This window comes from Natator depressus, chromosome 1 (genome assembly GCF_965152275.1).
Source record: "Natator depressus isolate rNatDep1 chromosome 1, rNatDep2.hap1, whole genome shotgun sequence".
Lineage (NCBI taxonomy): Eukaryota > Metazoa > Chordata > Testudines > Cheloniidae > Natator > Natator depressus.
The window spans coordinates 16,669,859-16,685,629 of NC_134234.1; the positions used below are offsets into that span (position 1 = coordinate 16,669,859).

At 44.1% G+C, this 15,771-nt stretch overlaps 1 protein-coding gene across 7 annotated transcripts in view; it reads right to left on the minus strand.

Annotated features, from left to right (window-relative positions):
* Positions 1–13,586, minus strand: part of PAK1 (p21 (RAC1) activated kinase 1) — a 117,323-nt gene extending 103,737 nt beyond the window's left edge. The window contains exon 1 of one of the 7 annotated variants that reach the window (XM_074955393.1): positions 13,460–13,586. The gene's annotated coding sequence lies outside the window, so the exon portion shown is untranslated. Of the gene's footprint in view, positions 1–2,377; positions 2,419–4,874; positions 4,892–12,786; positions 12,824–13,459 lie in introns of those variants that run through there. The other 6 variants (XM_074955445.1, XM_074955402.1, XM_074955423.1 and 3 more) reach the window with 6 other exon arrangements.
* Positions 13,587–15,771: the final 2,185 nt, after the last annotated feature.

The window sequence follows — 15,771 nt, forward strand, 5'->3', positions numbered from 1 at the left end:
GGCAGTCCTGATGAGAACAACAAGGAGTACAGTGGCACCTTAAAGAGAGAGGCTGGGGGCTCTTGAAAACTGCTACTAGTAGGCAGCCACCCCAAGGGTCCCAATACGACCACTTAGTGGAATAAGGAATATGGAGTGGAATTCATGGCTGCTCATACCAGTGATGGGGACTCAGATCTGTCCCCTCCCTGTGAGTCAACCCTCTCCTTGTAGGTGTCAGGGAACGGGTTCCTATAAAGGTAAGCAGGAGGGTCTTGCACCAAGATGTGTGAGACTGAGGAAAGCTGCTGCTCATCATCCAACAGGGGAGCTCTGCCAGAGAATGGTGGGGAAATCAGGTGGTACCAGAGAGACATGTAATTCCAGTGACCATGTGGATCTTGCTACCAAGGCACTTGGTACCCATCAAGAGTGGAGGCTCCGGTTCATTTGACAAAAATAGGTCTTTCCAATATCTAAATTCCTGCAGTACCAGATGAACTAGAAGTACTGAATTAGGTCCCTTGCAGTAGCAGGTCAATGGTACCAACAATGTTGACTGCTTCTAAGCTATCGTGGGCTGAAGCATTTGCTTAGACTTCTGTGGTAACTGTGGGAATCACAATTCAGGCTACCAGAAAAAGTAACAGGGGGTCCATCAGTATCAACTTGCTAGAAACAGGCTGCTTCTCTCTGCTGCCCCAGTCACTTTTTATGGTACCAACGTTGACTTAGGTACTGAAGCATGCTGAGGGTCATGGCTCCCAGAGGAACCAGAGTCTTAGGAGTGCTATCAGTACTGGAGGATTCTGGAGACTTAGCGGTATCCAGCCCAGAACTTGAGGGCTTGGACAGACTGATTTTTGTAGAGACTTGAGATCTTTTTGAAGTAGGCTCTTTCTGAGGAGAACTAGAACTCCTTTTCTCAGAGACTTTCCCAGGACCTTCTGACTCTTCCCTTAAAGGTTTAGGTGAACGCAGCATCAAGGTGGACAGGGCACTAGGGTCACTCCAAGACTGATGTAGGGGGGCAGGTCGCCTGAGCTGGGTCTGAGGTCAGGCGAAGAGGTTGCTCCCTCATAAGCAGTTCCAACCTAATCTCCTGGTTCTTCCTGGCCCAGCTCTTAAGGGCACTTCTGAGGGACATGCGTGTCCCCCAGGCAATAAATGCACCAGGACTAACCCCTGCAGACCAGGATAGCCTCCTAGCAAGTAAAACAACATTTGAATACAGGTGATCCTGGCACAGCCCCTCAACAGAGAGAACCTCCGGGGGGGGGGGGGGGGGAGGGAAATCGACAGAACAAGAGATTACAATCCTCTTTAGAAAACAAATTTAACTAAACCCTAACCTCAATTAACTAAAGGCTAGCCGAGGCAAGCCTGACAATTGAAGTGAGCACTCTGAATGCTCAGGCCAAGGTTATAGAGGAGGAACTGAGGGCAGTCTGCCCACGCAACCCTATATAGCCTCAGTGTGGGCCACAAGCATGCGTAAGGTGCCTCTGCAAGCCAAAGAGTCACTGCTTCCAAACACCTTTGATGGAAGACACATGGGGCCACCTGTGCACCTGAAGCAGAGCACCCACCGGGACACACAACTTGAAGAACTTATTGCTGTTCTTAAGTACCACAGAGCTGATTTATTTTTAACCTACATAAAGGTGACCTACAAAGGAAACAAAAACTGGTTTTGTGTCATGTTTGGCTTTTCACATGTATACAGGAGGCGTGAAAGGTTGGGGTGGAGGGGCGTAGGTTTTCTTCAACATAGAAAAACAAGTCTGCTTTTTTTTGCCTTTAGAAATATCAGGTGTGGCCTTGCTTAGTTTTGCTGATAGACTGCTTGGACAATCCCATATGTGGACTATAAGCTTTGGACTTAAAGAGAGTCAGGGTGTTGAACATTTAAGACATCTTTCCTCCCAAGTGTTTCTCAGATATTATGTGTGTGTGTAGCTTTAACACAGTCTTACATATCATTTCCCTTCTCAATTAATTGGTTTTGCTTGACTGGCGTCTCCAGTATCACTCATGTATTGGTTCTCTATTTGTCTAAAGTCTTTCAGAAAAAACAAGGCAGACAAAACAAATATTTAATGTAGAAAGCAAGCACAAAAACAAACTTGGGGTGGGAGGGAAGGAAGCAGAAGATACAAGAGTGCTTACATAAAACAGTCACAAACCTAACACTTTTCCTTGGCAAGTTACATTTAAAGTGATTAGTGTCAGGGCTTTCATTAAAAACAACGAGGAGTCCTTGACACCTTAGAGGCTAACAAATTTATTTGGGCATAAGCTTTTGTGGGCTAGAACCCACTTCGTTAGATGCATGGAGTGGAAAATACAGTAGGCAGATATAAATATACAGCACATGAAAAGATGGGAGTTGCCTTACCAAGTTGGGGGGAGGGGTCAGTGCTAACGAGGCCAATTCAATCAGGGTGGATATGGCCCATTCCCAACAGTTGACAAGAAGGTGTGAGTGCACTGCTTCTAGATTTAAGGGAGAAACCAGCCTGACAGATTATATACATACTTATACACAAAAAGATACAAGGTCAGCTTAATTTTGTGCTTAAAAATCTCTTAATCTTGTTTGGGAACATCAGCAGGGGATTAGGACAGGTCCTAAAGGAGCAATTATGTCCCTATTCTCAGTGTCTTTTGGCACTGGATTGATGGCACAGGGAGGAATACATTACAAAGAGGTGAAATTCATTAAATTCCTAAGAAAGGAAGTCAGAAATATACAAGTGATGGGTTAAAATAGCAAAGTATAGATATTTAAAGGAATTGCGGGTTTTTACTAATCCCTTTATTAGAAAGATGTGTGGGCTGGTGCAGTAGATTGAGAATTTATTTAAACCAGAAATGAAATATTTAAGTGGTTTTATTAGGTCAATGCATCAGCAATCCAACATGCTCATTTATTGTCCTGCAGCACTTCTTCCCGCCCCCAAACAGTTTTACATCTCTCACTCTCTCCCCCCAAGGATGCCTAATGGACATTTCAGTGGATATATGGAGCTTTTGCAGACTAAGCAATGTTGTTACTGCAACTTCATTATACTTTATAAAGGCAGTATTACCAACTCCAGACATTCAACAAAAATAATGAGTTGGGTTCTCAAAAGTAATATACATTTTTTTTTTTAATATCATTTTATGTTCTTAGTACTTGCTTACTGGTTTTCACATCTTTAGAGTGCACCTGGGCCACTTTTTTGAGCTTTTCTCCATAGTCATTAGGGCGAGAAACTTACTTTGTTTTTTTAAACAAATGCTGAGAATCTCAGCACACTGAATGCCTCCAGGAGGCAGGACTAAGAAAAGCTACCAAATATTATGGCACTCAGGATATAGATCACAAGAGTTAGCAACATCATAGAGACTCCTAATAAAAGTACTCGTAAGGAAGAGCGGATACCTTAGAGGTCAGTGGTGCGCAAACTTTTATAGTCACACCCCCTTTACTGTTCACTGAATTTGTCACGTACCCTTGCCCCATTACCTGTAATCTGAAACTGGAGGTTTTTTGCAAGTTGGCAGAAGGAATGAAAAAATTTGTTTTTATTACTAAATGTATAAGTCGCCCTACAGCGGGACTGGGATCCCGCAGGTCCCAGAGCCATAGTAGTGGAAGTGGGATAAAATTTAAATAAACAATGTGGGAGCAGGTGGGAGTGGGTACTGTGGGGTGGGACAGGAGCAGGATTAAAAAAAAAATAATAATCCACCTGCACCGCAAACAACATGAACACCCTGGGCAGCAGCAGCCGCCGCCGCCATTCTCCAGCCGCCCAGCTCTGAAGGCAGTGCTGCCGCCAACAGCAGCACAGAAGTAATGGGGCACGAGTCAGTCTGCTGTAAAAAGTGATATGTGTGCGCGTTTGTTTTTTAAAAGGGTGAAAGGCCAAAGTTTCTTCACACACCCCAGTTTGCACACCACTGCCTTAGCTCATAAATCAGACTGCCATCAGCATTTATATCTAGGTTACCTCAGCAAGTTAAGTTCCGGTATAGAATAAAAACTGTTCCCATCTGGGAGCCTGTGATATCCAGTGGCTAGGATTCAGGAGCCCTAAACAGAGCAACTAACTACTTTCTTAGTCCTGGAGGTCAGCATTGAGGCATGGTGGCAGGACAGAGTAAGGAAAGCATCAATGGACTTCTGTGCTGAAACAAATTTAAAATCTCCTGGGGAGTCTGGCAATAAAATTCATACAAACATTTGTGAAAGGAAAAAATTGTTCACTGGGGATAATCATTTGCTACAAGATAATCACCAAAGACATAGTGATCCATCCAATATATCATTTTCACTTTGCATCTTACAATTTTTTTCAGGTGGAAGCTGGCTATTCCTAGGACAATTTCTATTTTTAGAAACAGGCTTCCAGAGTTTAGGAATTCAGATCATCCTCAAAAAACCCCGTAACATTAACGATGTTACTTAACTCCACAAAATATAGGGATAAGTATAGATAGGGATTCATGCTGGAAATCCAGCACTAAATCTTTTTAACCACTAAGGTCCATCTGGTCACCAATACTGCTGGAACCAAGATAGAGCAACGTACAGTAAGACCAGTGGTCTTCACAGGCAACATTTCCGTATTGAAGATGCCCTCCAAAGCAGAAGAGGACTGCTTTTTTCTCTCCCTTCTTTAAAGTGTGCCTAAAGACAGCTTCCCCCCACCAAAGTTCCTGTATGACTTTAGTTGAAAAGGCAGGGTTGTCAAATCCTTAAAGAAAGTTTCTCTCCCAAGTGTTTTAGTTAACTAAATATCAACCAAACCAGAAGTGACAAAGTTTTAAACAATCAAATAAAAATCCCTTCCCCTCTCTAACCAGGTTGTTCTTCTGCAGTGCCCATAATATCATAATCCTACCATTTCTCCATTCATCCATAGATTCTTCTAGGGTAGACAAGACCTGACTCTACGGTGGTTAAAAAAAAAAAAAAATCCTCCAAGCATTATATATAAAATAAAAGCCTTCCGGGAGTGCTTTATGAAGCAGCAAAGCAGACAAGCTCATTTCTCCCCCACCTCCCTTTTGCTGGTGACCTTTAACTACAATATCATTGGTCCAGTAATAGAACACTCGCATTTGGCACCATCTCACTGAATGCCTGTTGGCTAGCAAATGCTGCCGGTGTTAACCTGCTTGGTGTCACTGGTCCATTAAGAAGAATGTGTTATGCAGCAGGAAATCTAGGTTCCATCAAGATTTAATATGTTCTGAAGTTTCTAAAGGAAATGAGCATTTCACTCATGATATTTATTTGCATCACTTTCAGGTCACTATATGCAAATTACTTTCTTTCCAGAAAAGATGCACAATGTAATGGAGTTTTATAATTGAGTGTCTGATTAATTTTAATAAACTAATCAATACCACTTTTCAAAGCCTGATGCGTTCGTTTGCCTTTAAGTCTCTTTAGATTATATGCCCCTCACTGACAAGCTGTTACCTGACCGTTAGCTTTATCTTTGAATGTGAAGGGTCACAGAAGTTCACGCCCAGGAGGCTGGTTTAATGAACTAGTGTAATGAAGGGATATCAGGACATCATCCACTGGGCCTTGTTATATTTTTTTTCCCCTGACCCCATGGGTCTGAGAACCCAATTATGCCTTCACATGCACGACTACTCACTTTGAGTTGCACCTTGTATTGAGCTAAGAATTGCACTTTAAATCCCTATCACAGACACAAAGCTAGATACTTATCAAATTGTTAAAAACCCAAAAACAGCCCAAGCTCTGTCTCTTGTTATACCCATGCAACTGCATAGACTTCCGATGGGTTATACTGGTGTAATAGAGTACAGATCATTTGGTGCCTAGCCTTAGTAAACAAATTCATAGCAGGAAAAAAAAATCCTTAAAGCATAGGATACCATCTTAAAGAAAAAAAAAACTTAATTTTTCCTTCATCCTGAACTGGTATGAACTAAAGATGGACCTGAGCTGTTTAGTTCCAGATCCAAATAGAAGTTTCCCCAAATAAGACAAATTCTTGAAACAGTTTACAAAGGGAAAAAGGTAAATCCAACATCACATAAAGTCTTTAAATTGAGGTTGGATGTATTTCTAAAAGACGTGCTCTAACTCAGCAGTACTCAAAGTGGTGGTCCGCGGACAGGAGCCATCGGCTGCCAGTCTGCGTGCACATTGGAAAAAAAAAATGCCGGTCCCCCACATCAGATAGCTTGAGAAGCACTGCTCTAACTCATTCACAAGTTCCTGGGCTGAATAGTTTTCCGTACTGTATGAGTGAACATTAATTCCCTCCGCTGCAAAAATCACTGGGTAAAAATTCTAGTCTGACCTCCTGGCTAACACAGGCGAGAGAGATGATCATAGTGATCTCTGCTGGCCTTAAAATAAACAATGTGCGTGCATGTCTGGGCACATGCATGTATATAAAATGAGAATTATTAAAATCTGGAACCATATTTAGCATAAACAGTTGCAAAAGAGATCTGACGAGGCATATGTATTTCATAAGCCACAAAGCTTTCTATATGCAAATAGAAGAACGCATTGTAACAAACACCACTATCTGAAAGCCCCACTATCTGAATGAAAATTATTTCTCTTCCCCATCCCCCACTTCATGAATAAAACATAACCCATAATCCATCAGAAAGTAAAAGAGAACCCCTGCTAGATAGGGGTACAAAACGCTTGTGTCATTTGAGCTATCAGGTATTTTAACAACCATAAAGCTTTAGTTTTATTGCATCAAGAAGACTGTTCTTTCTACCAAAGTTCAAAAAAAAATAATAATAATCCAAAATCCATCACTGCCACCATGACAGAAAACACATCAGTAGAAGGAGTTATAACCACACCAAAGCTGGAACTCTTTGTTCTGACCTTTGGTATTTGTGTTTTTTTTAAAGTCAGTGATTGCAATTGACGTTTCATCAACACAATCAGGGATGATGGATGGTCTTGTGCTGAAGACACTGGACTGGGACACAGAAGATCTAGATTTAATTCCCAGCTCTGCAACAGCTTAGACAAACCATATACCTCAGTTCTCCATCTGTAAAATGGAACAATTGTACTTCCTTTCTCCCATCCTCTCTCATTTGTTTAGAGTGTAAGCTCTTCAAGGCATGCACTATATATTATGTGCAGCGCCAAGCACAGTGAGGGTCTCTGGGTGCTACTGTCAAATAATTTCAAATGCAGGAGTGAAACAGAGTACCCATGCTATGCTGTTACAGCCTTTGACATGGTCTTTTGTTCCTGTGTTGAAGAAAGATACACATCATTGGGGACAGAAAAAGAGTGTTGTGCTAAATCTCTTAAAAAAATAAAATCAAATAAAGCACCTGATTCACCATACGAGGGCTGCCAGTTAACTGCTGTTAACTCAAGCAATCAACTCAAATCAAAATAACTATCAAAAAATTAATTGCAATTAATCTCAGTTTTAATTGCACTGTTAAATACAGACACTCCCCAGTTTATGCAAGACCCGATTTACGCAAATCTGCATTTACAGAAAAAGTTCCATAAGCTAGAAATAGGAAGGGGGGGGGTTGGCGTAATGGTCGGGTATGCGTTTCCGACTTACGCAAAATTCGAGTTACGCAAGGCGTTCCGGAACGGAACTATTGCGTAAGTTGGGGAGCATCTGTAATAACAGAATACCAATTGAAATTTATTATAAATATTTTGGATGTTTTCTACAATTTCAAATATATTGATTTCAATTAACACACAATACAAAGTATACAGTGCTCACTTTATTTTTATTACAAATATTTGCACTGTAAAAAAAGAAATAGTATTTTTCAGTTCACCTCATCGAAGTACTGTAGTGCAATCCCTTTATCATGAAAGTCCAATTTACAAACGTAGAATTTTTTTTTTTACATAATTGTACTCAAAAACAAAACAATGTAAAACTTTAGAGCCTATAAGTCCTACTTCTTGTTCAACCAATCGCTAAGACAAACAAGGTTGTTTACATTTATGGGAGATAATGCTGCCCGCTTCTTACTTACAAGATCACCTGAAAGTGAGAATAGGTGTTTGCATGGCACTGTGGTAGCCAGCACTGCAAGGTATTTATGTGCTAGATATGCTAAACATTCATATGCCCCTTCATGCTTTGACGTGTAGATTGCACTCTTTTGTTTATCTTTTTTTACAATGCAAATATCTGTAATCCAAAATAATATAAAGTGAGCACTCTACACTTTGTATTCTGCATTGTAAGTGAAATCAATGTATTTGAAAATGTAGAAAAACCTCCAAAAAGATTTACACTACATTTAAATTGGTGTTCTGTTATTGTTTAACAGTGGGATTAGTTTTTTTTTAATCTCGTGATTAATAGCGATTAATTTTACCATTTGAGAGCCCTACTTTGTTGCACTCTTCCACTGATGTTAACATCATTGATTTCAGTGTTGAAGTGGACTAAAGCAGGTACAAAGAGCACAGACCATCCAAAGAAATTGCATTGGGAAAAAGCTATTGTTTAACCTGCACCCCAGATCAGAGGCAAGAGGTCAAAAAAGCCCCTGTTTTAGCTTTAATAACAGAAACCAAATGTATGGTGCTCCAGTTCACATAATCATTCTGAAGTCTGGATGATTACCTGAAGCACCGTAATTGATCTGCAAAACAGAACAGGATGCCTCCACCATTCTTCCATCCTCTCCTTCAATGACTCTGTGACACACTGTACTTCAAAATAGCACCCTGAAAAAACCCCATACTCATCATTCGTAGATCATCATATTTCATACAAAGCATGCCATGTAAGATGCTATATGAAAGGTCATGATCTGCTGAAACCCATTGTTCTGGCCAAATATGTAGATCATTAGTGTGTATAAAGTTATAAAAGTTGCTGTACAGTGTTACTGAAATATGCTGTACATTTACTAGTGACATACAAAGGACCTCCACCCAGAAGGCCATTAATTAGCAGGGGAGTTGTAGAATCATAGACTATCAGGGTTTTAAGGGACCTCAGGAGGTCATCTAGTCCAACCCCCTGCTCAAAGCAGGACCAATCCCCAATCAAATCATCCCAGCCAGGGCTTTGTAATCCAGGGATTTACAATTCTATGAAGGCTGCCCAAGCACCACACAATGGGAACTGCTCAACTCTATGACTCAGACCACACCAGGTTGATTGCTCAACCCAGGCACTCAGCAAAGCCTACCAGGACATGTCTGGGCAAGTGCGTCTAGGCACATGGACTAAAGATATAAAATAGGGAACAGTAACAGCAGGCCTTTACCTTTCTCCTCCCCCACACCTATGCTAGAAGCAACAGGAATGTGGAGAAGGTGAAGGTGATCTGAGGAGATTGGTCCGGGCTTAAGGAGAAGCCTGTGCATTAAGAAGTGTAACATCCAGTGGGCTGAGAAAAATTCTGATCTAAATACTGCCTTGTGTAATAAGGTTTAAGATTTAGATTGTACATTTATATTTTATTTTCTTTGCTAACTTTCTCTGATCCTTTATGCCTACCACTTAAAATCTATCTATCTATCTTTCTGTAGCTAATAAATCTGTTTTATATTTTACCTAAAACAGTGTATTTTGCTTGAAGTGCTTGGGAAATCTCAGCTCAGTTACAAAGTTTGGACCAGGGCAAGAAGGTACAGCCTGGAGTGTAAGGCTGGGGGGAATTGGCTGGAGCCTCTCTATTGTTGGTTCATGAGTGGCTGGGAGAAGCATTCATGTAACTAGGTTGGGTGTGTTCCTGCTTGTGGATGGCTGTGTAAATTCAGTTAACTGCCAGTCAACAGTGAGAGGGAGTGCAGGCTGGTGGGTCAGAGGGCTCAGCAGTACCCCAGTTCCAGGTTGCACCCCAGGGATCCTGTCACACCCTCCTGAAAACACACATGAATTCAAAAGGCCTCTAAACCCTACCTCTCCTCATCCCAAATAAGCATTAGGTAAAGGAACTTGCAATTCCTATGTGAACAGAAAGAAAAGGAGTACTTGTGGCACCTTAGAGACTAACAAATTTAAGTTTTTTCATGAAATTGGTTAGTCTCTAAGGTGCCACAAGTACTCCTTTTCTTTTTGCGAATACAGACTAACACGGCTGCTACTCTGAAATATGTGAACAGAGTACTTTGTCACTGGACTTGCTGTTGCTTCCCCTTCCCCTGTACTTCATGTAAACTGTCTGTTTAAACTATAAGCTCTTTGAGGCAGGGATCCAGTCCTCATACTTTGCACTGGTGATTTTTAAAAGTTACCCTTTCAAAAGAAAAGCTTTGCAGGACAGCTGCACCAAAAGGGAAAAATGAGAAAACATGTCTCCGTAAACAGGATTAAGAACTCAAGCCTGCTCCCTCTCAAGTTAATAGGAATATTGCAATTGGCTTTGATGAGAGTAGAAGGGCAGGCTCTAAGTCAGCAAGGAAGGCACTCAGATACTACACTTATGAATGCCATATAAGTGTCTAGAGAGCAAAACATAGGACCAGTGATTTCCTCCATGCAAACACCACAGTGTCTGACATAATGGTGATTTTTCTGATCAGCTAGATGTTAACAAAAATAAACCCCAAATAGCTAGTAATAGTGAGGTAGATAGATGTTTGGAGCTCTGACCTATTTGATGAGAAAGGTTAGCACTGAATTTAAAACTGTTGCAAGCAAACTGATACAAAGAAAACTCTCATTCATTTTTTTTGTAAATAACTAATTTTTGGGAGGGGGGAGCAGAAACCAGGCTTGACATCTTTAAGGTATTAGAAAATTCAAATCTTTCCATTTATATTTCCCCCCCAACACACACACACACACACACTTCTTCCTCATCTAGGAAGAAGACCTGAAAAGCAGCCCTATGTAAGCTCCAAAGCTTTTCTCTCTCAACAACAATTTGTCCAATAAAAGATGCCATTTCCTCCACCTGGTCTCATCCATAACATTCACTGAACAGATATACATGATGGTCAGTGCACTAACGTTCTTATTCTACAAGAGTGGTTTCTTCCTCAGGTTTAACTTTTATTTCAATGCCACATATAGGAGGGGTACCTGAGTAGCTTTAGCATCACATCTGAAAAGAAAAAAAAATCCAGTCTCCCTGCCGAGTTCAGGTATGACAACTATCCACCTGGCTGTCACCCTCCACCCATTACTTTCAGTATTATGTGGTGTTGTACGTATACAAGGCCAAATTCTGGCTCAAGGTTCAAAAGTAAAGTAATCAATCTTCAAATAAACTAAAGCAAATACTGGAATAGCAGCATTAACGTCTTCCTATATTCTGGCTGTCCTCTCTCTAGACAGATTACACCTGCTTATAGGAGCAACCTGCATTAAGGAGGGTGGGGGGCATCAAGTAACCTCAACTGCTCAGTGGACACCTATAAGGATTGCATCAAAGCCTTTCTAAGGGCGGGTCTACACTACTGCGTAAGTCGGTCTAAGCTATGTCGCTCAGGGGAGTGAAAAAGACACCCACACCCCACAGCAATGCAAGTTACCGTGACCTAAGCACGGTCATAGAACATACAACAGCACAGCTGCACTGATGTAGCATTTCTAGTGTCGACCTGCCCTGAGCCTGAAAACTGACAAGCATCCTCGACTTCTCCTTAAGTCCCTGAAGATTGAGGGCACTCAGGACCTCGTGGGATAAGGCCTAACTCATCAAGCAGCTCCCAAAATATGGGGGGGGGGGGTGTTGGGGTTGGGAATGCAATCATTGTACACAGAGGTTAAGTACTGTATTGGGATTACTCTCTAATTCCCAGTGGAAGGAACAGACTTTCTTCCTTCTGCTCCTTGACTTGCTGAAAATCTTTTAGAAACATTACCTCACTCTAAGAAATCCTGCCTAGTGACAACACCCACACTTCTTTTGCTTTTAAAACTTGGTTAAGACTAAATAGTTTAACCATGCAGTCCTCACAATTATTACCACATATTAATAATGTGCATAATAATCATACGTTTCAGAGTAGCAGCCGTGTTAGTCTGTATCCGCAAAAAGAAGAGGAGTACTTGTGGCACTTTAGAGTCTAACAAATTTGTGTAGCTTACAGCAGACGATGTTTCTCAAATATCAAGCCAAATTCTGAAGCCTTTTATTCAGTTTCTACTCATCTTTCTCCCCAGGAGAAACTCTTACTGGAGGTTGGGGATGAATAAGGACTGAGTAATTGCCAGTGCGAACAAATGTTCTGTGACATCCAGACAGCTCACATAGGGTTGTGATTTTTAAAGCCTCTGGAAGAGGAAAGTAGCCAGAATCACAGTAGACATCAGGTAGGAATACGAGGCTTTCTGAATCCGGGCAATTTCACATTGCAGTATTTACAGAGTTGCAGAATGAGATAAAGTCATTCCTCCAGCAGAACCCTCCTGTGGCTGCTCCCCTTCCTCCCCAGGAACAGCCTTGAAGAAAGCCACCCACTGAGACACACCCACGCTCCCTGAATTCTCCCTTCATCACATTCAAAAAGTTCATTTCTGCCGCCCGAGTTCTCGCCAAGCACCAAAAATAAAACCCCGGAAGAGCTGCACTTTGCATTTTCACCCAACACCGACACACACACACACACACACTCACTCTGCAAGAAGCTATACCAACCTCCTGTCCCCACCACCTATGGCTCTGTTCACTGGGCACACAAAGCCGGGGGCGGGAGGGGGCGCATCTCCACTCCCCAAACCCCTCCCCACTTGTGTCACTAGCCATACAACCCGCTGGCTGGAGGTGCAACCCCCTCCTCCGGATTCCTGGTCCTCAATTCTCTGTCTCCCCCCCCCCCCCAGCTCTCAGTCCGCTCACCACCTCAGAGACCAGAAGGGCGCTCCGAATCGCGACACGATCTTCATTTGCTCTGCCCCTTAAATACTCCCATCAAGTCCGTGCCGAAGCGTCTGCCAGCCCCGGGCACCCCCACTGCTTCAGTTCACTCGACAAAAAGCCCAACAGTGCTGAACCCCGCAACTACCTCGGCGGCTCTCCCCCTTCCCACAAAACCCAAGCGCCCGTGCCCCGATCTCTCTACTACGAGCTGTGAGAAAGCAAGGGGGGACCCCCAAGCAAGGGGGAACCCCCCGGTTCTCTCTAGTCAATGAGCCCCAACAGAGCCAGGAAAAGCTGCAGCTCCAGGGTAGGTCCCAACCCCCCAACACACACAATCCCTTCGGTTCACGCTGGCCCAGGCTAAGGGGGGGTTGGGAACGACGCTCCCTTTGTTAAATGAACCAGCGTCGTGCGGAGGATGGGAGCAGCCGGCCCCTCTCCTTGGGCTGAGCGGGTCTCCCCCAACCCCACCGGCGCGGCTCGGAGCCCGGCTCGCCAGAGCCGCCCACACCCGCCCGGCAAACTCGAAGCGCCTCCGTGCGCGCTGCGCCCCGGTTAGCAACTTGCCGCCCGCCAGGGACTCCGGGCGCCGCAGAGCAGCGGGGGACCGAACCAGCGCCGCGCAGGAGGCGCCCCAGCGCCCGGGACTCACCGCGGGGCGGCAGAGCGGCTCCCTGCCTCTCGCCCGGCAGCCGCGTTCGCTCCCCTCTTTCTCCCCGGCCTCGCACGCCCCGCCGCGCGGCGCGGCGCGGCTCCCTCCGAGACCCGGCCCCGCCTCCCCCGGCACGCCGCGCCGGCTTCCCCTATTGTCAGCCACGCCTAGCCCAGGCGGCAGCCCCCGGCCGCCCTCCCAGCGGCTCTTCCCCCCGCCCTGGGCTGGGTCCCTCTCCCATTGGCTGCTGGGGGTGGCCTCTCCCCTCCCCCCTGGGAGGTAAGGAGTGGGAGCGGGACACGTGAGGGTGAAGCAGACAGGAGGCTTGCAGGGTGATGTCATTTGGGAATGAGGTAGAGGCGGCTGGGATGGGGAGGGGGGGCTGCGAGCCGGCAGCGGGAGCCCAGGCAATCCCCCCCCCAGCCAAACTCCCTGCGCCGCAGTATCTTCCGCAGTTTGCCCGGCCCACCATGTGCTCGGGAGAGTTTTAGGAGAATCAGCACTTTTCACCGTCAGAGCCCTTCACAGACATCAACTCATCGATCTCCCCACCCCGCCATAGGCACTTTGAGGTAAACGTGGAAAGAATTACCTCCCATCCCCCTTTCACAGTGTGGGAAACGGGAGATTTGTTCTGCTCCGGAAACTATATGACCACACCTTCTTCGTGAGGAAACCTGCTCCCTGGGTCTGTTCAGAGATACCTTTGCTACTTGCCTAGAAAAATGCCTGCTCCTTTGGTTTTACTCCTGCTAGCCCCACAGAGCCACATAAGGGACTCAGAGAGCCAGCTGGGTTCTGGTCCTTCTTGTGCATCATCAGCTGAATTGTTTACTAGATCAGTTACATCGGAGGCCTGTGCAAAACTGCCGATGGTATTGGGGCTACCATAAAATCTCCCATGGTTTCACTACCACTAGGGGCTTGTTAGTCTCTAAGGTGCCAAAAGTACTCCTTTTCTTTTTGCGGCTACAGACTAACACGGCTGCTACTCTGAAACTAGGGGCTCTGTGTAAACTCAAAAGTTTGTCTCTTTCACCAACAGAAGTTGGTCCAATGAAAGATATTAGCTCCCCACTCACCCTTTTCTCTCATGTTATTTGTGTTGTGGTACAGCTAGGGCTCCATTGTGCTCAGCACTGCACAAACACATAACCAAGGATGGTTCTTGTCCAAAAAGACCTTACAATCTGAGCCCTTGTCTAATCTCAGAAGTTGTGTGACTTTATCCTAAATGTGTTTTTAAACTAAGCGGACCCTCTTATTTTGGAGTGGTAGCCGTGTTAGTCTGTATCAACAAAAACAACGAGTACTTGTAGCACCTTATAGACTAACAAATTTATTTGGGCATAAGCTTTTGTGATGAAGTGGGTTTTAGCCCACGAAAGCTTATGGCCAAATAAATTTGTTAGTCTCTAAGGTGCCACAAGTACTCCTCGTTCTTTCCTCTTATTTTGGGTTAGCTTAAACCTGTTCCTAACCGATTTAAGTTAAATTACAAGAAAGCTGGTTTAAACCAAAATAAAAACATCCCACTGCACAAATTTAAAATCACAGCTTTAGTTAAAGGTGCATCTCTCTCATGAGAACAAGCTCTAAGTAAGAGATAAGAGACCAGTGGTGGATAGGACAGACAAGGGGAACAAAAAACAGCAGGACAACACTGTTTCGCATGATAAGCGGTGGTCTAAGAACACCAGCTGGCTATCTGTTGTCGTGGTGGTAGAGAGAGCAACAGCAGGCCCATAGGAGGAATCCCACTGTTACTAGCATCAGTGGAGCTGCATGATGCATTGCAACAGTGAGAGATCTGGCAAAAAAGCTCAGTGTAGACACACCCCTAGATGTGCGGGCAGGGACTGGTAAGAAGTGGACATGGCATTTTACACCTAGGACCTTAAAAGACTGAAATGTCAGGGAGTAGCCAAAGCATTTCACACTCCCCAGGAAAGGGGGATGGGTGAGGAATGACCCATTGCAGGGGGATAGTGTGAAACGGCACCCTGTAAATATTGTTAGTGTCTGCATCCTAATTCAGTGATGAATCAGAACACATAGTCCCCTTGATTACTCCCCATTCCTATAGTGGAGGACCTGAAACAGATGATCAGTCCCAAACACACTGAAGCACCCCTCTCGTAGTGGGATAATATACATACCAAATTAAACTAATTCAACATGAACCACTCCTAAACCAATTTAAATGTGTCCACACAAGGGAGTTCCACAAGTTTAACTCGACCTGGTCTACACATAGTTTTTGTATCACTTTAATCATCCCCCAGTCTGGATGTAGTTATACCAGCAGTTCT